This window comes from Bos grunniens, chromosome 8 (assembly GCF_055505025.1).
Source record: "Bos grunniens cultivar Pamir isolate PY7600 chromosome 8, Bosgru_T2T1.0, whole genome shotgun sequence".
In the NCBI taxonomy this organism is placed as follows: domain Eukaryota; kingdom Metazoa; phylum Chordata; class Mammalia; order Artiodactyla; family Bovidae; genus Bos; species Bos grunniens.
Window position 1 is genome coordinate 14,197,861 of NC_141172.1, and position 25,110 is coordinate 14,222,970.

At 37.3% G+C, this 25,110-nt stretch overlaps 1 protein-coding gene across 11 annotated transcripts in view; it reads left to right on the forward strand.

Moving 5' to 3' along the window:
• Positions 1-25,110, forward strand: part of LINGO2 (leucine rich repeat and Ig domain containing 2) — a 1,446,432-nt gene that overhangs the window by 834,701 nt on the left and 586,621 nt on the right. For all 11 annotated transcript variants that reach the window (XR_015169452.1, XR_015169451.1, XR_015169454.1 and 8 more), the window contains one exon: positions 6,424-6,503. The gene's annotated coding sequence lies outside the window, so the exon portion shown is untranslated. The remainder of the gene's footprint in view (positions 1-6,423; positions 6,504-25,110) is intronic.

A 25,110-nucleotide genomic window follows, 5' to 3' on the forward strand; every position in this document is an offset into this window, starting at 1 on the left:
CTATTTCTTTAGTGGAATTTGGAGACCTGCTTATGGAATATATTGCTACTTGGAAATTAGCTGAAAAGGTCAGAAATAAGCATATCCTTGTTATATGTATACACGACTATTGAATTTCTATCTTTCAATATCTAGTTATGTTTCTTCATCCCTTCAACAGTGATAAAATCATACTTTTAGGAAGTCATCATAAGTAATAAATTAATGTTTAGCAATGAAAAAATCTCTTGCTAAGCTTTGGAAACGAGGACTAGAATCAGTATTCTGTAAAGTTTATAATGACTTTTCCTGTGCTCTTGCAAATACTTCTTATTTTAATGTAAACATTTTCTTTTAATAAAGCATGTAATATAGAGGTTGAGAGGTTGAGTCCTATGTTTACTACTGCAATACTATTGGCTGCTAAAATATTTTCCATCAGGGAAGATATTTACTTGATTCTTCAAAAAATATCAATTTTTACTTTATTATAAGAATAAAATCTAACATACTTAAATTTGAATCTCAGTTTTACTACTTTTAGGTCATATGATCTTGAACTAATTTCTGTATCTTAAAAACTCAACATAGTAATAGCTTATTTTAAAGAGGATTAAGTGAATCAATACATGTAAAACATTAGAATGGTACATGGCTATTGCGTGCACTCTAAGTCTCTTCAGTCATGTCCAAATCTGTGTGATCCTCTGGACTGTACCCTGCTAGGCTCTTCTGTCCACGGGATTCTCTGTGCAAGAATACTGGAGTAGATTGCCATGCCCTTCTACAAGGGATCTTCCCAACCCAGAGGTAGAACCCAGGTCTCCTAGATTTCGGGCAGATTTTTTACCATCTGAGCCACTAGTAAATACCTAAAAATTATAACTGTTATTATTAACATTATTAATAAATTTATGAATTAAATAAGATATCACATTTTTATATGAAATTATATAAACACATATACCTAGCATGGTGTACTACAGGGCTAAATTAATGGTAGCTAAAATCTGTAAGATAAAAGATATTGGAAATATAGAAAAAAGTAGAGTAGAAAGTAAAAATTATTAATACTAAAAACTTCTGTTCAGTTCAGTCACTCAGTTGTGTCCAACTCTTTGCGACCCCATGAATCGCAGCACGCCAGGCCTCCCTGTCCATCACCAACTCCCTGAGTTCACCCAGACTCACGTCCATTGAGTCAGTGATGCCATCCAGCCAGCTCATCCTCTGTCGTCCCTTTCTCCTCCTGCCCCCAATCCCTCCCAGCATCAGAGTCTTTTCCAATGAGTCAACTCCTTGCATGAGGTGGCCAAAGTACTGGAGATTCCGCTTTAGCATCATTCCTTCCAAAGAACACCCAGGACTGATCTCCTTCAGAATGGACTGGTTGGATCTCCTTGCAGTCCAAGGGACTCTCAAGAGTCTTCTCCAACACCACAGTTCAAAAGCATCAATTCTTTGGTGCTCAGCCTTCTTCACAGTCCAACTCTCACATCCATACATGACCACAGGAAAAACCATAGCCTTGACTAGATGGACCTTTGTTGGCAAAGTAATGTCTCTGCTTTTGAATATGCTATCTAGGTTGGTCATAACTTTCCTTCCAAGGAGTAAGCGTCTTTTAATTTCATGGCTGCAGTCACCATCTGCAGTGATTTTGGAGCCCCAAAAAATAAAGTCTGACACTTTCCACTATTTCCCCATCTAAAATCTTAACCAGTGACAAAAAGGCAGTATTTTATTTATTTTGTTATATATTGTTGAATTCAAGGGAGCCTGCACTAGGTGAGATCACATTTTTCAAAGCAAGGAAAATGTTTATTTATTCATAATTATTAATAAATTACAAAATAAAGTAGAAATATGTGAAGTTTGCTATATGCTTATTTAATATTGTTAAGCTCACAGTAATGGCACTTTTTAAAAAAGGAAAATGTAAATTTAAAACCCATTATTAGTAGTTATGGGTTTCCTTGGTAGCTCAAATGATAAAGAATCTGCCTGCAATGCAGGAGACATGGGTTCATCCATGGGCAGGAAGATCCCCTGGAGAAAGGAATGGCTGCTCACTCTAGTATTCTTGCCTGGAAAATTCCATGGACAGAGGAGCTTGGAAAGCTACAGTCCATGGGCTCCCAAATAATTGGGTATGATTGAGCAACTAACACTTTCACTTTTCACTTTCATTTATTTTGTAATATTTTTGCACATGGATAGTATACACACATATATACACAACTTGAATTTTAAATCATTTGGAGCTATCATCTGAATTTGACCCAATATGTAGTCAGTGGATGAGCACCATCAGCGTAACCTAAGCCTGTGAAAAATATTGACTCTTGAGTGTCCAACTCTCATATCTATACAAGACTACTGGAAAAACCATAGCCTTGACCAAACGGACCTTTGTTGGCAAAGTAATGTCTCTGCTTTTGAATATGCTGTCTAGGTTGGTGGTAACTTTCCTTCCAAGGAGTAAGCATCTTTTAATTTCATGGCTGCAGTCACCATCTGCAGTGATTTTGGAGCCCCCAAAAATAAAGTCTGACACTGTTTCCACTGTTTCCCCATCTATTCGCCATGAAGGGATGGGACTAGATGCCATGATCTTATTTTTCTGAATGTTGAGCTTTAGGCCAACTTTTTCACTCTCCTCTTTCACTTTCATCAAGAGGCTTTTTAGTTCCTCCTCTTTGCTTTCTGCCAGAAGGGTGGTGTCATCTGCATATCTGAGGTTTTTGATATTTCTCCTGGTAATCTTGATTCCAGCTTGTGGTCCCTCCAGCCCAGCGTTTCTCATGATGTACTCTGCATGTAAGTTAAATAAGCAGGGTAACAATATACAACCTTGACATACTTCTTTTCCTATTTGGAACCAGTCTATTTTTCCATGTCCAGTTCTAACTGTTGCTTCCTGACCTGCGTACAGGTCATACAAGGAAAGGGTCAAATCCTACTTTATTGACTATTAGCAGTGACTCTTTATTAATTTACTAAATCTGAGCCTGAGTTCTCTCATCTTTAAAATATAGAGAGGTTAATGTTACCTACCTTATAGGGCTGTTGTAAATATTAAATTTACAACAATTTACAATTTAAAGAGTTTTGCCAAGAAAATGCACTGGTCATAACAAACACCCTCTTCCAACAACACAAGAGAAGACTCTATACATGGACATCACCAGATGGTCAACACCGAAATCAGATTGATTATATTCTTTGCAGCCAAAGATGGAGAAGCTCTATACAGTCAGCAAAAACAAGACCAGGAGCTGACTGTGGGTCAGACCATGAACTCCTTATTGCCAAAGTCAGACTGAAATTGAAGAAAGTAGGGAAAACCACTAGACCATTCAGGTATGACCTAAATCAAATCCCTTATGATTATACAGTGGAAGTGAGAAATAGATTTAAGGGCCTAGATCTGATAGATAGAGTGCCTGATGAACTATGGAATGAGGTTCATGACATTGTACAGGAGACAGGGATCAAGACCATCCCCATGGAAAAGAAAAGCAAAATGGCTGTCTGGGGAGGCCTTACAAATAGCTGTGAAAAGAAGAGAAGCGAAAAGCAAAGGAGAAAAGGAAAGATATAAACATCTGAATGCAGAGTTCCAAAGAATAGCAAGAAGAGATAAGAAAGCCTTCTTCAGTGATCAATGCAAAGAAATAGAGGAAAACAACAGAATGGGAAAGACTAGAGATCTCTTCAAGAAAATCAGAGATATCAAAGGAACATTTCATGCAAAGATGGGCTCAATAAAGGACAGAAATGGTATGGACCTAACAGAAGCAGAAGATATTAAGAAGAAATGGCAATAATACACAGAAGAACTGTACAAAAAAGAGCTTCATGACCCAGATAACCACGATGGTGTGATCACTGACCTAGAGCCAGACATCCTGGAATGTGAAGTCAAGTGGGCCTTAGAACGCATCACTACGAACAAAGCTAGTGGAGGTGATAGAATTCCAGTTGAGCTATTCCAAATCCTGAAAGATGATGCTGTGAAAGTGCTGCACTCAATATGCCAGCAAATTTGGAAAACTCAGCAGTGGCCACAGGACTAGAAAAGGTCAGTTTTCATTCCAATCCCAAAGAAAGGCAATGCCAAAGAATGCTCAAACTACCACACAATTGCACTCATCTCACACACTAGTAAAGTAATGCTCCAAATTCTCCAAGCCAGGCTTCAGCAATATGTGAACCATGAACTTCCTGATGTTCAAGCTGGTTTTAGAAAAGGCACAGAAACCAGAGATCAAATTGCCAACATCCGCTGGATCATGGAAAAAGCAAGAGAGTTCCAGAAAAACATCTCTTTCTGCTTTCTTGACTATGCCAAAGCCTTTGACTGTGTGGATCACAATCAACTGTGGAAAATTCTGAAAGAGATGTGAATACCAGACCACCTGATCTGCCTCTTGAGAAATTTGTATGCAGGTCAGGAAGCAACAGTTAGAAGTGGACATGGAACAACAGACTGTTTCCAAATAGGAAAAGAAGTGCGTCAAGGCTGTATATTGTCATCCTGTTTATTTAACTTCTATGCAGAGTACATCATGAGAAATGCTGGGCTGGAAGAAGCACAAGCTGGAATCAAGATTGCCGGGAGAAATATCAATAACCTCAGATATGCGGATGACACCACCCTTATGGCAGAAAGTGAAGAGGAACTAAAAAGCCTCTTGATGAAGGTGAAAGTGGAGAGTGAAACAGTTGGCTTAAAGCTCAACATTCAGAAATGAAGATCATGGCATCCGGTCCCATCACTTTATGGGAAATAGATGGGGAAACAGTGGAAACAGTGTCAGACTTTATTTTTCTGGGCTCCAAAATCACTACAGATGGTGACTGCAGCCATGAAATTAAAAGATGCTTACTCCTTGGATGGAAAGTTATGACCAACCTAGATAGCATATTCAAAAGCAGAGACATTACTTTACCAACAAAGGTTCGTCTAGTCAAGGCTATGGTTTTTCCTGTCATCATGTATGGATATGAGAGTTGGACTGTGAAGAAGGCTGAGCACCGAATAATTGATGCTTTTGAACTGTGGTGTTGGAGAAGACTCTTGAGAGTCCCTGGGACTGCAAGGAGATCCAACCAGTCCATTCTAAAGGAGGTCAGCCCTGTGATTTCTTTGGAAGGAATGATGCTAAAGCTGAAACTCCAGTACTTTGGCCACCTCATGCAAGGAGTTGACTCATTGGAAAAGACTCTGATGCTGGGAGGGATTGGGGTCAAGAGGAGAAGGGGACAAAAGAGGATGAGATGGCTGGATGGCATCACTGACTCGATGGACATGAATCTAAGTGAACTCCGGGAGTTGGTGATGGACAGGGAGGCCTGGCGTGCTGTGATTCATGGGGTTGCAGAGTCGGATACGACTGAGCGACTTATCTGATCTGAAATATTAAATTAGACAATTCCTATAAACTGATAAATGGAATTCCTGATACATTGTAAGCAAAAAAATTGTAATCATCACCATTATGATATGATATGACTATTATTATTGGTCAAAAAAGTCACAATATCAAAGAGACTATGGTATAAAATATGAGTTAGAAGACCAGAGATTAATTATTTTAAGAAACAGTTCATCTCATTACACTTATTTTTGAGTTAATAAACACTACCCTAGGATAGCATTTACTGTTTTTTTTTTTTGTCAACTAATCTTTCTTTTCTTTATCCTTCTATGTTTTTGTGGATTGCAGAGTAGAGTTGAGCCGAGTTGGGAAGTAGCATTAGGACAATGGGAAAGACATTCTGAATCTAAAAAGAACATTTTATTTCCCTTTTTCAAATGTATAGTTACTCCAAAAGTAAATTCACACTTAGAATTCATTGTATTTAAATTTCCTGTATAAATATATAGTAATTATTTTTGATAATAGATTTTTAGTTTCATTCAATAATTATTAAATACTGAAACTATACAGAATAATCTGTGTCTTGCATGTTGACCTCATTGTCAAATTTTATCCTTTGAAATGTCAGGTTTATTGGCATAGCAAAAAATACTTTCTCCTTCAGGTTTATTTTCTTCTTCTTTTCAGACAAGTGCATTATAACAAAATACCATTTTGCCTCTGAAGTGGAAGATTGAAAATCTTCAAATATATTAATTATTTGAACATAAGTTTCCTTCTTTCAACTATTTAACAAAAAAAAAAAAAAAAGAAAGAATTTAATGAATGGCTAGATGATAGATACTTTGTCCTGTTCTGAGAATTCCAGGGTAAAGCATGATACTATTTTTGCTTTCAGGATGCAAAACACCAAACATGTGAAAAGGTTAATCCCTATTGTGTTTCTTTAAATGTTTTATAAAACATGCTATGTAAATTTGAATTATTATTCTGGCCACTAATATATGGAAATCCTTCCAGAAGCAAATATTATTTTTCCTTTTGCATGTTTTGGCAGCCTTGAAGCAAGGTTATGAAAGAGACTTAGAGCACTATACTAAAAGCACCCCAGCATGAGGAGACCAACGAGTCAAACTGGTAAGTGACAGAGATGGTTCATGGGTGTCTCTTTTATGCATTATTAAGTCTGTTGATGCCATTTCTTACACAAAATATCCTCAGAGCTTATAAATAAAAATGAGAATGCTTCTAAAATATTGCCTATGAAATTTATTCTCATTACTTAGAATACCTTAGGGAGATGGTATTAGGTGGGAAAAGTCACCAATTCCGTTATAGACAGACAGGGATTTAAAGTAGCTTTGTGACTTTGTGAAAGTTCCTTAATTCTTTCAGTCTTATTTTCTAATTTTAAAATGGAGATTATGGTTGTTTCCTTGTTGTATTTTCCTACAAATTAAGTAAGAAATTGCCTATGAACAGTTGAGCATTTCCTTAGCAAAGAAGGGGAGATAAAAGATATGACTAATATTTATTGAATGCATTCCATGTGTCACATACTAAATACTAAATGCTGCATTACTTTATTGAATATCACAACAACCCTTAAGTTTGAAGCTATTATTACTCTCATTTTGCTGATGGAGAAACTGTGCTTTTGAAAGATGTGTGGCCTGCGTTAAACCACACATTGCTCCTGTGACAATTGAATGTAGTTCTGTCTGATGCCTGAGTTTCTGTTCTTATGTTTATGCATAAAGCCAACAGACATGTATTAGGCATCTAATAAATACCAAGCTTCTTTTAGCTAAGATACTGTGCTGTTTCCCAAGTGATTATTACTTAGAATATAACAGCCATATACTTATATGAAGTCTTGTGTTGTTCAGTTGCTCACTTGCGTCTGACTCTTTGTGACGCCATGGTCTGTAGCACTCCAGGCTTCCCTGTCTTTCACTATCTCCCAGAGTTCACTCAAACTCATGTCCCTTGAGTCGGTGATGCCACCTAATCATCTCATCCTCTGTTGCCCCCTTCTCCTCATGCCTTCAGTCTTTCCCAGCATCAGGGTCTTTTCCAATGAGACAGCTCTTCACGTTAGAGCTTATAAATAATTTATGAATAAGTAATTCTGCCTAGTTTCCATATAATCTCTATGGAAGACAAAGTCGGGATCTTTTCTCATATTTTTAGAGATGGAGAAATTGAGGTCCAGCATGTCGAATACATTCCGTGTGCATATAGCTCTGTGTGTCTCAGACCCTGTGGTTAAGGGTCAGTCACTGTTAATTCATTTAAATCCATTATAGACTGAATGCTTTTATAAAATTGCTAAAAAAAATTATTACTAGGAAATGACTAAAAGGCATATAAATATAATATGCTAAAATATACAAATCCACATATTTATTATCATTTGTCATTATCTTACAGACATAAAATTACTAAATGTCTGTAAAAGTTTCTAATGCTTGTCCTCTGTTTCCACACTTCTCGTGATACAGACCAATTAGCATGTGGAGATTGGCACCAACCTGTAAACCAGACAGTAAATCTACATTCAGGCTTCTAGTACATGTCTTTTCATACTGCTCCTATTGCCTCAACATACAGCAAGAAGCTTGTTTTATAATCTAAGGGACAAAAGATTGAATTCCAAATTGTTCACAATCATTGAAAGAGAATTGACCATAACAAAGTATCTTAAAAGAGTTATATAAAACCATTAACATGAAAAAAAAAAAGTTGAGAGTTTATAGGGGTGATTTCTTTTTATTTATAAGAAACCAAGACTTAAAAAAAAACATTTGATATGCTGCTGATTTTCTCATGATATGTTTCTTCTCCTTCTTTTTTCATTTTATTTATTCTTTGAAAAGTGAAGTTAAGTTGTATTTAGAAGGCTGGGCCTTGTCACTTCCTGAACAGTGTATAGACCTTGTATAATTCTAAGAAATAAAGTCGATCTGGGCCAGCTATGAAATGTAAATGAATTCTTCTCCCCACTACACTACAAAAGTCTGAAAATAAATGTTACTTGTTTATTTCAAAAAGTACCAAAGAAGATTACAACACTTTGGGGGCAAAGTAAAATGAACACTGAGTCAGCAATGAAAATTTACTTCATAAGACAGTTTTGTGGCTTTCTCAGTTCTACTGAAATGGATCCAAATATTTACATGTGCTATGTTATTAATAACTATTTTGCCATCTGTGTCAAAGTAATATTGCACAGATGTTCAGGAATAACTTTTGGTTGTGAGTAAATATTAGAGGAAGATTGAATTTTTCTCCAAATGATGCTGAGGGGTTGGTTTTTTAATCACAGTTTAAGATGTCAGTTGTTGGTTGGAAGTTCTACCAGATTAATAGTCTTTAATGCAACTTAAACTGGCTATAAGGGCACAGATAAAGATGAAAAATTCATGACAAAGTTCAAAACTGAGACTTTCAACCAATCTATTTTTAGCTTCTGGGAAGACTCCATGTCGCTAAATTAAAATTTGCAATCTGAAGTAGAGCAAGCCCATGGCCTTAAGTAATAGAGAGCGAGACTCTGTGTTCCTCACTTACTTTCTGCCTGCTAACTCAGAAATCCATGATTGGTATGACTTAAAGAGTTAAGCAGCCGTATCTTGGCACCTCCCTCAATCAGTGCCTTCATATCTGTATCCATTTTAGGATTATCTTTCCTGATCCCTCTGAAAAGGGTAGAAAGGAAGGAATGACTTATGGAAATACATTGTAACCAAAGAGAAAGATAGGTTTTGCAGATGTGGTGATAATGGGATTAGTGACGACAGTAATAGTACTGTGTATGTGTGTGATCAGAGAACGACAGAGTGTGGAGAGAGGATGGTACACTAGCATTCTAACAGAGGCTTTGAATGTCTGATACTCATTGGAATTTAAGCCTGAGGTTGTTCACAGTCTACTCAACTGTGAAGCTTAGAGGCTTTATACAGAAAAATCAAGTTATCAGTAGGACCAAGGGCTAATGGTCAGTCTTACGCCTTGTCTGTTGAGAAATACTACCCTTCAATGGATTTTTCTCACATTCTCAAATACAGAAGCAATAGCAACAACACAATCAAAGTCAGCCATGATCTTGATAATGATTACTTTAATGTGGGGAATGAAAACCTGAGGTAGAGCATATGTGGATCAATGAGTTAACATGAAAACCAGAATGATATCTTAGACAATTATATTTTATCCTTTTAACATATGCATTGATTAACTTAGAAATACAAGCCATTAACATTGAGAAAGTTGAAATGCAAAGGATTGAAAGGAAACAGAAAATATAATAGAAGAATTAAATTGGCCTTCATAGGCAAGGGACTTCCCTGGTAGCTCAGCTGGTAAAGAATCTGACTGCAATGCCAGAGACCCCAGTTCAATTCCTGGGTCAGAAAGATCTGCTCTGGAGAAGGAACAAGCTACCCACTCCAATATTCTTGGGCTTCCCTGGTGGCTCAGTTGGTAAAGAATCCACCTGCAATGTGGGAGATCTGGGTTTGATTCCTGGGTTGGGAAAATCCCCTGGAGAAGGGAACAGCTACCCACTCCAGTCTTCTGGCCTGGAGAATTCCATGGGGTCGCAAAGAAACAGACATGACTGAGCAACTTTCACTCACTTTTGTAGGCAACAACTAACATAATTAGATTTATGGAAAGCAGGCTGAAGAAGCACTTTTAGAATGCAGAAGATAAGGACAATGATGAAAATTATGAGGAAAAAAATAATGACCAATATGGCAAACAAATAAAACATGGTAATTATTCATGAAAAGAGAGGAAACAAATAAATAAAAAGAAGTCCTAATCAACAAATCACAAGGGAAAGAAGTGTTGCTCAAGGAAAAAAAAAATGAAAAGCATGTCTTATCCCTCTCAAATTTACTTGCTAAGAGAGATATTTTTAATATTGTGTGGAAATTCCATATTTTTTAAAAGTTAGGAAAATTTAGTGGTAAATTAATGTGAAAGGTTATTGGAACTGATAGATTATTTTTTAATGTTTAATGCTTCCAAGACTATAGAAGCTTGGTCTACTCAGATTTTCTTATTTTTGTTAAACAATTTTGATAATTTCTGTTAGAAAAACTATAAATGCTAAGTAAGTGCCAATGTATGAATATTCATATAGAAAAAAAAAGACTTGAAGTCTATGCATCAGTGGAATAATGAAGTGCTTTTTATTTTTCTATTTTAATATCATATATGTTATCTGGCATGTGGTATAATCATATATAATTGATTAATTAAAGATTTTTGTTAAATATGCTTAGTGCACAAATTATAGGTGAACAGCTCAATAAATTATCACAAAACCAACAGACATGTGTGTTAACCACTCAAATTAAGAAATAGTACTAAATCAGTGTAGTTGAAGGTGCTCTTTTTCTTCCAAAATTATAAATCCCAATCCTCAATAAGATAGCAGTTTTCCTAAATTCAAATGCCATTAGTTATTTCACCTTTCTTTGAGTTTTACATAAACAGAATGATAGAATTTGTACATGTTTTTTTTGTGTGGCCTGTTCTCAATATTACTTATGTGAGACTTCTATGTGTAGCAGTAATAATTTACCTTTCAATGCTATATACTATTTTATCATGGCCACTTTGGGCTCTTACATTCTTGTCTTTGGGAACATGGATATGCACATTTCTCTTGGATATGTTATTAATTGTACGTTGCATATATGTTCATTTTTAGTAGATACTGCAACTTTCCCAAACTGGTTGTGCTAATTTGCTTTCCCACCGACAGCGTATAAGAGTCCTACTTGCTTCACCTCTTTACCAACACTTGAAATTACAAGAAATTTTTATTTTAGCACTCTAGTGAATGTGTTGTGCTATCTAATTATAGTTTTAATTAGCATTTCCATGGTGACCGAGAAGAGTGTCTTTGCTACCTCAGATGAACAATCCCCTAGATACCCCAAAATTAAAAGGCAAGTGGAAATTTAGAGGAAGTATAAAGAAAGGTGGTAACCTTATTAACCTTCACTGAATGAACATTCAGTCTAAAGGGATCTAAAATTCCTCTTTCGAGAATGAAAAACTGTATAAAAACATGTCTTTAAATGCATGCATCCCTGACAATATCATCCAGTGTTAAAATTCAGCTTATTGAGAGATTGACCAAGATGGCAGAGTAGCAAGACTCTAAGCTCACCTCTCCAGAGCACACCAAAAAACAACTATTTGCAGAACAACCTTCAGTTTAAAAGGCCAGAAAAAAAAGTGAAAGTGTTAGTCACTCAGTGTTGTCCAATTCTTTGAAACCCTACTGCCTGTAGCCTTCCAGGCTCCTCTGTCCATGGGATTCTCTGGGTGAGAATACTGGAGTGGATAGCCATTCCCTTCTCTAGGGGATCTTCCTGACTCAGGGATCAAACCCAGGTCTCCTGCATTGCAAGCAGATTCTTTACTGTCTGAGCCACCAGGGAAGCCAGAATCTACCAGAAAAAATCTTCTAAAACTAAAAACATGGAACTACAATGAGATGATAGGAGAGGTGAACTTGCCATATAGTCAAGCCCCATGGCAATGGCTAGATGAACCACAAACTGGAGAATAATTATGCTACAGTGGTTCTCCCAAAGGGGTGAGAGTTCTGAACCTCACATCAGGTTCCCCTGCCTAGGAGTCCTGCACTGGGAAGATGAGCCCTCAGAGCATTTGGCTTGGAAGGCCAGTGGTACTTAATTTGGGGAATCCCACAAGACTGAGGGAAATAGAGAGTTCACTCTTAAAGGGAGCATACAAAACCACACAGAACTACTACTGTCTTGGAGAGACTCCTGAAGAGGCAGGGACAATGGCAGGTGTGACATAGACACTGGCGGCAATTTTTAGAGTTTCTTCTGCCATGTGGACACTCGTGTTGACAGGCACCATTGTTGACAGCTAGGGGATCCTCCCACTAGCTCCTTAGCACCAAAACATGGGCCCACCCAATAGCCAGTAGGTGGTAGTACTAGAGCCTCTCAGGCCAAGCAACACATCAGATGAGGTCACAGCCCCACCCATCAGCCAGCAGTCTGCCTAAAGTCCTCCTGAGCCCATTGCAACCTGGAGCATGATCCTGCCTATCAGAGGGCCCAGGAACAAGCTCCATCCATGAGCAGGCAGAGATCAGTCCCAGAATCACTTGGGCTCTGATTCTGCTCTCAGAAAGCCTGCTCAAGACTTGACTAGCCTCACATACTAAGAGGTAGACTCCACATGCAGGAAAACTAAATCATACAACCCGTGGACTCATCCTGTCCTCAGCATGCCAGACCATGCCCTGGGAATATCTGGGGCCTGCCCTGCCCACTAGCAGGCCAACACAAACTTCAGGACAAGAGCTTTGGGCCCTGCAAACACATTTCAGGTCATTGTGCTGCCTGCCAGAAGTGCAGCACTAACCCCAGAACCTGGCATAATCTACCAGCAAGTGGAAAAGAGCCATGGATCTTCCAGACCCCGAATCCATCCAGCAGTCAGCCAACAGTAACCCATGGGGGCCACTGGGGTTCTGTAGTCAGCTTCCCATGACCAAGTGGTACCAACCAGTAGCCAATAGCCTTCATACACGGCAGGGCCTAGCAACAAACCAAACCAGGAATAAGTCAAGCCTACCAGACTGCTGACATAGTCTGCTCACCACAACAGGACTCAGACAGCCCTCAGGAGGGGAGACTCCAGAGCATACATTTTGTGTGGCAAGAGAGAAGTGTGCTGCTGGGATGCATGGAATGTTTCCTACATTATGCTATTTCTCCAAGATTGGGAAATATATCTAACCTACCAAATACATAAAGATACAAACAGCAACTTAGGCAAAATGAAGTGGCAGAGGAACATGTTCCACATAAGGACCAGATAAAACCCAAGAAGAACTAAGTAAAGTGAACGTAAGCAATCTACCTGAAAAGGAGTCCAGAATAATGATCATGAAGATGATCCATTCTTCTCTCTCAGAAGAGGAAGAAATGGATGCAGAGTGAGAAGTTAAACATTATTCACAAAGAGTTAGAAAATGTAAAGAACCAAACAGAGGTGAAGAGTACAATAAATAAATGAAAACATACTCTAGAAGGATGAATAGTAAGTAGATTAAATGATACAGAGGAATGGATCAGCCAGCTGAAAACAGAGAAGTGGAAATCACTGAAGCAGAACAGAAGAAAGAAAAAAGAATTAAAAGAAATGAGAATAGTTTTAAGAGACCTCTGGGTCAAGCACACTAATATCCTCACTACAGGAGTCTCAGAAGGAGAATAGGGAGAGAGGGCAACTGAGAAACTATTTGAAGGAAATAGTCATCCTATTTCAAGAAGGACAGAGAGTTCCATGGAGTATTTACTGAAAGAGGAAGAAACCAAGGCAGATTGTAATTAAAATAGCATACATTGGAAAGAAAATACTAAAAGCAGCAAGCGTAAGGTAACAAGTCACATAAAAGGAACTCTTATAAGGCAATCAGCTGACTTTTGAGCAGAAACTGCAGGCTAGAAGGGAATGACATGAGATATTTAAAGTGATGAAAGGGGAAAATATATATATATATATATATATATATATATATCAGTTCAGTCACTCATTCGTGTCCCACTCTTTGCGACCCTATGGACTGCAGTACACCAGATTTCCCTGCCCATCACCAACTCCTGGAGCTTGCACAAACTCATGTCCACAGAGTTGCTGATGCCATCCAACCATCTCTTCTGTCGTCCCTTTCTCCTCCTGCCTTCAATCTTTCCCAGCATCAGGGTCTTTTCCAATGAGTCAATTCTTTGCATTGGGTAGCCAGAATATTGGAGTTTCAGCTTCAGCATCAGTCCTTCCAGTGAATAGTCAGGACTGATTTCTTTTAGGGTTGACTGGTTGGATCTCCTTGCAGTCCAAGGGACTCTCGATATATCTATAACCAAAAATATTCTACCCAGCAAGGCTTTCCTTCATATTTGATGGAGAGAATAGAAGTGTTACAGACTAGAAGAAGGTAAAAGAGTATAGCACAACCAAACCAACTTTACAACAAAATACTAAAGGAACTTGTCTAGGCAGAAAAGAAAAGGCCGCAAATAGACACACGAAAATTACAAAAGTAAAAACCTCATTGGTTAAAGCAAACATACAGTAAAAGGAGGAAATCATTGGCAGTGAGGTTAAAAGACAATAGTGAAATTCTCTATCCACAGTTAGCAATTAAGGGATACAAAAAACAATTAGATGCAAAACACAATATCGAAAACAGTAATTATGAGAGGAGAGTACAAATGCAGAGTTGTTCAAATGCATTTGAAACTAAGAAATCAGAAATTTAAAACAATAGCGTGTACATATAAGTGCTATTTATTTGCAGGCTGATCTGCCAAGCCACCAGGGAAGCCTCATCAGTGGTATTAGGCTGTAATTTTGTTTTTTTTCCCTGATATTTTTGTCTTGTTTTAGTATCACAGTGATATTAAGGACTTGAACTGTTCCTTCCTCTACAATTCTTTGTAATAGTTTGAGAATAGGTGCTAACTTCTCTAAATGTTTGGTAGAATTCCCTTGTGAAGTCATCTGGTCCTGGACTTTTGTTTGTTGGGAATTTTAAAATTACTGATTCAATTTAATTACTGGTAATTTGTCTGTTCAGATTGTCTAGTTCTTCCTTGTTCACTCTTGGGAAATAGTACATGACTAAGAATGTATCCGTTTCTTCTAAGTTGTCTGTTTTATTGACATGTAGTTCATAGTCATCTTTTATGGTCTTTCGTATCTCTGTAGTGTCAGTTGTAACTTGTCCTGTTCATTTCTGAATTTATTGATTTGGGTCCTCTCCCTTTTTTTTTTTTTTTCTTGATGAGTCAGGTTAAAGGATTATCAATTTTGTTTGTCTTTTTAAAGAACAAGATTTTAGTTTCATTGATCTTTTCTGTCTTTTTAAAAATCTCTATTTCATGTATTTCTGCTCTTTATGATTTCTTTCCTTCTACTAACTTGGGGCATTTGTTCTTCTTTCTTGCTTCCCTTAGGTATAAGGATAGGCTGCTTATTTGCAATTTTTCTTGTTTTCTGAGATAAGCTTGTATCACCATAAACTTCTCTCTTAGAACTGCTTTTACTGTATTCCATAGGTTTTGGATCATCACATCTTTGTTTTCATTTGTCTGTAGGTATTTTTTTATTTCCTTTTTGATGTTTTTAGTCATCCATTATTGTTTAATAGGTATTACTTAACCTCCACATTTTTTTTTCAGCTTTTTCTTGTAATTGATTTCTAGTCTCATAATGTTGTAATCAGAAAAGATGTTTGATATGATTTAAATTATTAACCCACTCTCTCCTTCTTTCCTTTACCCTCCCTCCCTCTTTCTCTTTCTCTCTCTATACACACACACACATACACACACACACAAACACACACACACATACACAAATACAAGGGCTTGCCAGGTGGCTTAGTGGTAAAAAATCCACTTGCCAATGCAGGAGATGTGCGTTCATTTCTTAGGTTGGGAAGATACCCTGGAGAATGAAATGGCAACCCGTTCCAATATTCTTGCCTGGGAAATCCCATGGACAGAGGAGCCTGGCAGGCTGTGTTGCATGGTATTGCAAAAGAGTTGAACACGACTTAGCAACTAAATAACAACAAAATATTACGGAAGAACATGGTGTAAAAATCCTCATCTAAATATTAGCAATCCAAATCCAACAATATGTTAAAAGGCTCATACACCACGATCAAGTTGCATTTATCCCAAGGATGCAAAGACTTCAATATGGCAAATTGATCAGTGAGATTTACCACTTTAATACATTGAACAATAAAAGCCATATGACATTTCAATAGAAGGGTAAAATTATTTTGACAAAATTCAGCATCCATTTATGGTCCAAAAAAAAAAAGAAAGAAACCTCTTCATTAAATGGGCATAAAGGAAAAATACCTCAGCATAATAAAGGCCATATGTGATAGACCACAGCTCACATCATGCTCTATGGTGAAAAGCTGAAAGCATTTCCCCTAAGATCAGAAAAAAAGATAAGGATGTTCACCCTTGCCACTTTTATTCAGCATAGTATTACAATTCCTGTCCACAGGAATCAGACAAAAAAGAAGAGGAATCCAAATTGGAAAGGAAGAATTAAAACTGTCAGTGTTTGCAGGTGACATGATACTACACTTAGAAAATTCTAGAAATACCACCAGAAAACTACTAGAGCCAATCAATGTATTTAATTAGATTTAGGATACAAAATTAATACACAGACATTTGTTCTCATATTTGGTGTTGGCCTCTAGTTCTAATTTTCATTTAGAATTCTTATTGTCTTAAGTAAGAATTGTGTGCATTAGCTACCTCCCTAGCTTTCTTCATCCATGATGACATTCTCAGAATAGGGATTTTGACAAACAGAACTGTGCTGTTTATATAGTTTACTTGTAAATAAAGGAGTCTGAAATTGCCTGTATTTTTACATCTGATGCAGACCCCAATTTACTTGAGTTGTTGTCAGGATCAGTTTTGAAACTGCAATTTTGTGCCTCCTCTGAATCATGTTTTCTCCTTGTAACAATTGTGTGTAATGTCATTAAAATTTTAAAATATTCCTTACACATTTCCATGCCCTAACAATGAACTGTCAGAAAGATAAGGAAATGATTCCATTTATCATTCCATCAAAAAGAGTAAGATACCTAGCCATAAAACCTGCCTCAGCAGATAAAAGACCTGCACTTGGTAAGTTGTGTCACAATGATGAAAGAAACTGAAGATGATATCAACAGATAGAAAGCATGCTGCTGGATTGGAAAAATTACTATTGTTAAAATGATCATAGTTCTCAATGCTATCAACAGATACAAGGCAGTCTCCACCAATATATCAATGGAATTTTTCACAAAACTAGAACAAATTATTCTAAAAATTGAGTGAAAACACAAAAGATCCCAAATAGCCAACAGTCTTCAGAAAGAACCGACCCAGAGGAATCAGAGTTCCTGGCTTCAGATTATACTACGAAGTTACAGAAATCAAAATAGTAGGGTAATGGCACAAAAACAGATATATATATAAATGGAACAGAATAGAGAACTAAGAAATAAACCCATTCAATTCTTAACATTTATTCTAAGACAAGGGAGACAGAATTTATTTTAGGGAAAACATAGTCTCCTCAGCAAGAGGTGTTGGAAAAGCTGGACATCATCATGCAAATCAATGAATTTAGAACGTTCTCTAATACCATATACAAAAATAAAGTAAAAATGAATTAAAAACATAAATGCAATACAGGATTCTATAAAACGCCTAGTGGAAAACATAGGCAGCACACTCTTTGACATAAATCATAGCACTATTTTTTGATCTGCCTCCTAAAGCAAAGGAAATAAAAGCAAAAATGAGACCTAATTAAACTTAAAAACTTTTGTACAGCAAAGGGAACTATCAATAAATTGAAAATACAGCCTACTGAATGGATAAAATATTTGCAAATCATATGATTGATAAGGGGTTAACATTCAGCATGTATAAACAGCTCATACAACTAACTTAATGTAAAAAAATAGCCAAAAGAAGACCTGAATAGACATTTTTCCAAAGCAGAAATGCAGGTGGCCAAAAGACCTGCTCAACAACACTAATCATCAGGGATTTGCAAATCAAAACCACAGTGAGACATTACCTCACACTCATCAGACTGGCTACCATCAAAAGAGCACAAATAACAACTGTTGATGAGGATATGGAATAAACAGAAACTTCATACACTGCTGGTGAGAATGTAAATTGGTACAGCTGCCAGGTAAAACAGTATGGAGCTTTCTCAAAAATGGAAAACTAGAACTATAATATAAACCAGCAACTGTACTCCTGGGTATATATCCAAAATAAACAAACAAGCAAATACTCCCAGAAAAGCCAACTACTTCAAAAAGATACATCACCCCAATGTTCATAGAAGCATTATTTAGAAGTTCCAAGATATGGAAGCAACCTAAGTGTGTGTGTGTGTGTGTGTGTGTGTGTGTGTGTGTGTGTGTGTGTGTGTGTGTGTGTGATATTGTGGAATACTGGAATACCACCTAGCCATAAAAATAATGAAAAATTTCCACTTGCAACAATAGGGAAAGGCTTGGAGTATATTATTCTAAGGGAAATAAATCAGACATAGAAAGACAAATACTGTATGATATCACTTATATGTGGAATCTAAAAAAATACAACAAACCAGTGAATATAACAAAAATGAAACTGACTCACAGATACAGAAAACAAACTACAAACTAATAGTTACCAGTGGGGAGAGGGATAGCGGAGAGGAATAAAGGCATTAAGAGGCACAAATTCCTATATACAAAATAAGCTACAAGGATGTTATATAACACAGGGGATATAGTCAATACTTCAAAATAATTATAAATTTAAAAATTGTGGATCACTCTATTGTATCCCTGTAACTTGGGCTTCCCCAGTGGCTCAGTGGTAAAGAATCTGCCTGCAATGAGAAGCTGTAGGAGACACAAGTTCAATCCCTGGGTTGGGAAGATCTCCTGGAGGAGGGCATGGAAACCCACTCCACTGTTCTTGCCTGGAGAATCCTGTGGACAGAGGAGCCTGGCAGGCAACAGTCCATGGGGTCACAAAGAGTCAGACACAACTGAAGTGACAACACCCATGCACACATACCTATAATTTATCATATAGCAACTATGCTTCAATAAAAAGGGAGAGTTTGTACCTTTTCTTTTCAACAAGAAACAGCATTTTTTCTAGTTGTTGCAAAAAACGACTCCAGGTGAATGAGGCGTTGTCGTTTAATGGGTTTAGGAGTTCATTCCAAGATAAAAAGAGTTCTGCAGATACACGGTAGTGATGGCTTCACAGCAATGCGAATGTAGTTAATGCCACTAGTGACTTAAAAATGAACTGTAGACCAAAATGGTTAAGATGATCATGTTTATTTCATGGGTATTTTTTCCACAATTAAGAATAATAGTTAAAAAAAGAAACAAGCATAATTTTATATTGCAGTTTTTCATTGCTGGATGGTCCTCTTTTTCCCACTTCTCTACATTCTTCCTCCTCCCTTTTTTATAAACCTGTTTTAAGGTAAAAGATTAAAATTTTGACCTCTAGGATATTATTTCTAATAACAATTATCTGCTGATGAAAATTGAACCTATCAATTTTGCCCAACTTTTAATTTCCCATTAGCCAATTAAAGGATTACCATCTCTCCATTTTGTCTGGTTTCATTGGGTACAAAGCAATCTTATGACTGTAGAATCACAGCTAAATCATGCTGTTTAGAATTTATTGCAGAGGAATGATTGCACTGTCCATTTCTCAGTTGGGAAAACTATCTGTCCAGCCATTTGAAACTGGGGATGGCAGTGGGTAGTAGGCATGAGAGTGATCCAGGAGGGCAGCAGGATGTGGACAAAGTGCCTACGGCTCTCACCCACGCAGCCTGTGTGAAGCTCCATCACTCCACCAGCCATTTCCTCTGGTGGGCTGTGTCATGGTTCCTTTGCTTCCACTAGTATTAGTTTCCAAACTGTGTGAGAGCTTGGCTGTTCCATTGTTGAGACAATTTGGAAGTGCATAGTTTGATACTGTGTTGTCAAGTGGCATGCTTTGGTAAAATGAAGCCATGTTATCAGAAATTAGCTGGATCAGATGTGTGGTTCCCAGAGGAGGAAGGAAGGAGAGGAGGATGAAGGTGGTCAAAGGTACAAACTTCCAAGTACAAAAGAAATAAGGTCAAGATTTAAAAACTCACCAGTTTAACCTTTTGTAATGGGGTGTATTTCTGTTTCTTTAAAGGCCTGTGGTCTTTTGTTGAAAATCAGGCATTTGTAAAAGAAGTCATCTTCTCTCCCAGTGATCGCAGGCTGTCTCTGTACAAAAGACCATCACTGATAAGCCCAGTAAAAGGTTGAGACCTTCTCAGGCCTTTTCTGGGCATGTGTCCTGTCTGGGTATTTGTGTATATACTTTCTTCCCTACGCTAGTCTGTCCAAACTGTAGATCTTTGATTTGTCTTTAGGACTTTCATAAAACTATCTTCATCAATCTATAGTTGATTTAATATTCCTGTAGGGGAATAAGAGCCTGGAGCTTCCTAGTCCAGTAATTTGCTGATGTTAGTCACTGTTTTCAAGGCCTTAATTTCCCAAAGAGGCTTATTCCAGCTTCTTCTCAATGTCTTAGATATCCTATGATATTTTTCTGCCTGTCACCTTACCTTAGGCTTCTGTGAAACTGCAGGGCCCCTGCAGTTTTATAGGCCTGCCACGCTTCACATGGCTTCCGACCTGAAATCTAAACTTTGCTGCTCTTCCCCAGCTCTGAGTCAGGTGAGACAGAAATTATTTTGTCAGAGTGCAGACAGGTTAGAACTTTGCAAATATATTCTACTCTGCTCATTCTAGCTTGAGGCAGGGAACTAGGAATCGGGTCACTTCTCCCTGACTATGTAAGGCTATACCCATGAGGGAATGGGACAAAGGTGAGTAAAACACCACAAAATTCCCTACTGTTTTGAATGTGCCTTTTCTTGATTGAGCTTGGACGGTAAAGCGTCTGCCTACAATGTGGGAGACCCAGGTTCGATCCCTGGGTCGGGAAGATCCCCTGGAGAAGGAAATGGCAACCCACTCCAGTATTCATGCTTGGAAAATCCCATGGGCCGAGGAGCCTGGTGGGCTACAGTCAATGTGGTCGCAAAGAGTCAGACACAACTGAGCGACTTCTCTTCACTTCACTTCTTCACTGTCTTGATTGAGCATTTATTTGCTTGGTTACTGTATCATTGATTTCCAGAGTTTTCATAAGATTCTTTCAAGTAATGTGTAATTATGTTATTTCTTCTTGTGAAGAAATAGAAACTTGGAACTTCCTAGCTTCCTGTTATGACATGATCCTCTACATAGAAAACCCTAAAGACTCCACCAGAAAATTACTAGAACTAATCAATGACTATAGTAAAGTTGCAGGATATAAAATCAATACACAGAAATCCCTTGCATTCCTATACACTAATAATGAGAAAACAGAAAGAGAAATTAAGGAAACAATTCCATTCACCATTGCAATGGAAAGAATAAAATACTTAGGAATATATCTACCTAAAGAAACTAAAGACCTATATATGGAAAACTATACAACACTGGTGAAAGAAATCAAAGAGGACACTAATAGATGGAAAAATATACCATGTTCATGGATTGGAAGAATCAATATAGTGAAAATGAGTATACTACCCAAAGCAATTTATAGATTCAATGCAATCCCTATCAAGCTACCAACAGTATTCTTCACAGAGCTAGAACAAATAATTTCACAATTTGTATGATTTTTTTTAACTTTTGATCCAAATGCTTTTTGAATATAATACAAGATTGCCATTCCAAAGTAAAAAAACTAACTTACTACATGACTTTTATTTGTATTATATGATGCCAGTAAGTACCTTGTTGAACTAGTCTTTTTAAAAAGTTTCGGTAGATCAGCCAGTTTCTACTCATTAAAAATAATAATATCAAATAATATTATTTACTTCAATTTCATTCTGGTTTTATTCACTTCTTTTTTTTTTTTTATTTTATTTTATTTTTTAAACTTTACATAATTGTATTAGTTTTGCCAAATATCGAAATGAATCCGCCACAGGTATACATGTGTTCCCCATCCTATTCACTTCTTTATTCAAACTAAGAGCAGTGATATCACCTCACTTTTGAGGTAGTGAGTGCACTTTATGGTATTTAGGGAATTATGCTTTGTTTTGAATATGATTTCAGCATTGATATAGAAGACTTCAATGACTTAAAAATTTGTTCTGAGTCTGTCATTGTAGAGAAGCCAGAGTCAGCAAAGTCTTCATATCAACAGTGTTCCTTCTACGTTGTTTGATAGTTTAATATATAATTGAAGGGAGAGAGTGCTGAGATTGAGTCTGTTATTGTTAAATCAAATCCACCTATTTTGTTTCTGTGTCTTAGTACCAGAGTTAGTTTGGAATTAATTATGTATAAGTAAAAGTTTTAGTAATGTTTGATCAATGTGTAGCACCATTCCAACAGTTAAGTAACAGTTAAGTAACATGCATGAAATACAGAAGTGTTCATGTGATTTTATAAATGCCTTTTTTAGATTTAATAAAAAAAAAATAAAACATGAAGTTTAAGTAACAATTACAGTGAAATCAATGCTCTACTGAAAATCTTAAGGTAGTGAGCTATTAATTTTCTAGCTACATCCCTCACCATAAAATAAAAAGCTGATGATGACCTTCACTGAGAAGGAGGAGGTCACTTATCTTCCAAGGATCAAGTGTCTTTTAATTTCATGGCTGCAGTCACCATCTACAGTGATTTTGGAGCCCCCCAAAATAAAGTTTCTCACTGTTTCCATTGTTTCCCCATCTATTTGCCATGAAGTGATGGGACCAGATGCCATGATCTTAGTTTTTTGAATGTTGAGTTTTAAGCCAACTTTTTCACTCTCCTTTTTCATTTTTATCAAGAGGCTCTTTAGTTCTTCTTCACTTTCTGCCATAGCGGTGGTATCATCTGCATATCTGAGGTTATTGATATTTCTCCCAGCAATCTTGATTCCAGCTTGTGCTTCATCCATCCGGCATTTTGCGTGATGTACTCTGCATAGAAGTTAAATAAGCAGGGTGAAAATATGCAGCCTTGACACACTCCTTTCCCAATTAGGAACCAGTCTGTTGTTCCATGTCCAGTCTAACTGTGGCTTCTTGACCTGTATACAGATTTCTCAGAAGGAAAGTGAGGTGGGCTAGTATTCCCATCTCTTAAAAATTTTCCAGTTTGTTGTGATCCACACAGTCAAAGGCTTTGGCATAGTCAATAAAGCAGAAGTAGATGCTTTTCTGGAACTCTCTTGCTTTTTCAATGATCCAGCTGGTGTTGGCAATTTGATCTCTGGTTCCTCTGCCTTTTCTAAATCCAGCTTGAAGTTCTTGGTTCACGTACTATTGAAGCCTGAATCACGTACTATTGAAGGAGAATTTTGAGCATTACTTTGCTAGCATGTGAGATAGGTGCAATTGTGCAGTAACTTGAGCATTCTTTGGCATTGCCTTTCTTTGGGATTGGAATGAAAACTGACCTTTTCCAGTCCTGTGGCCACTGCTGAGTTTTCCAGATTTGCTGGCATATTGAGTGCAGCACTTTCACAATATCATCTTTTAGGATTTGAAATAACTCAAGTGGAATTCCATCACCTCCATCATAGTGATGTTTCCTAAGGACCACTTGACTTCACATTCGAGGATGTCTGGCTTCAGGTGAGTGATTACACCATCGTGATTGTCTGAGTCGTGAAGATCTTTTTTGTACAGTTCTTCTGTGTATTTTTGCCACCTCTTCTTAATGTCTTCTGCTTCTGTTAGGTCCATACCATTTCTGTCCTTTATCGAGCCCATCTTTGCATGAAGTGTTTCCTTGGTATCTCTCATTTTCTTGAAAAGATCTCTAGTCTTTCCCATTCTATTGTTTTCCTCTATTTCTTTGCATTGATCACTGAGGAAGGCTTTCTTATCTCTCCTTGCTATTCTTTGGAACTCCACATTCAGATGGATATATCTTTCCTCTTCTGCTTTGCCATTTGCTTCTCTTCTTTTCACAGCTATTTGTAAGACCTCCTCAGACAACCATTTTGCTTTTTTGCATTTCTTTTTATTGGAGATGGTCTTGATCCCTGCCTCCTATACAATGTCATGAACCTCCGTCTATAGTTCTTCAGACACTCTACCTATTAGATCCAATCCCTTGAATCTATTTCTCACTTCCACTATATAAGTGTAAGGGATTTTATTTACATCATACCTGAGTGGTCTGGTGGTTTTCCCTACTTTCTTCAATTTAAGTCTGAATTTGCCAATAAGAGGTTCATGATCTGAGCCACAGTCAGCTCCCAGTCTTGTTTTTGGTGACTGTATAGAGCTTCTCCATCTTTGGCTGCAAAGAATATAATCAATCTGATTTCATCATTGAGCATCTAGTGATGTCCATGTGTAGAGTCTCCTATTGTGCTGTTGGAAGAGGGTGTTTGCTATGACTAGTGTCTTCTCTTGGCAAAACTCTGTTAACCTTTGCCCTGCTTCATTTTGTACTCTGTGGCCAAATTTTCCTGTTACTCCAGGTATCTCTTGACTTCCCACCTTTCCAGTCTAGTCCCTTAAAATGAAAAGAACATCTTTTTTGGATGTTAGTTCTAGAGGGTCTTGTAGTTCTTCATAGAACCATTCAACATCAGCTTCTTCATCATTACTGTTTGGGGCATAGACTTGGAATACTGTGATATTGAATGATATGCCTTGGAAATAACAGAAATCATTCTGTCGTTTTTGAGATTGCATCCAAATACTGCATTTTGGACTCTTTCTTGACTCTGAGGGCTACTCCATTTCTTCTAAGGATTCGTGCTCACAGTAGTAGATATAATGGTAATCTGAGTTAAATTCACCCATCCCAGTCCATTTTAGTTCACTGATTCCTAAAATGCTGGTGTTCACTCTTGCTATCTCCTGTTTGACCACCTCCAATTTTCCTTGATTCATGAACCTAACATTCCAGGTACCTATGCAATATTGCTCTTTACAACAATGGACTTTATTTCCATAACCAGTCCCATCCACACCTGGGTGTTGTTTTTGCTTTGGCTCTGTCTTCTTATTTTTTATGGAGTTATTTCTCTACCTATCT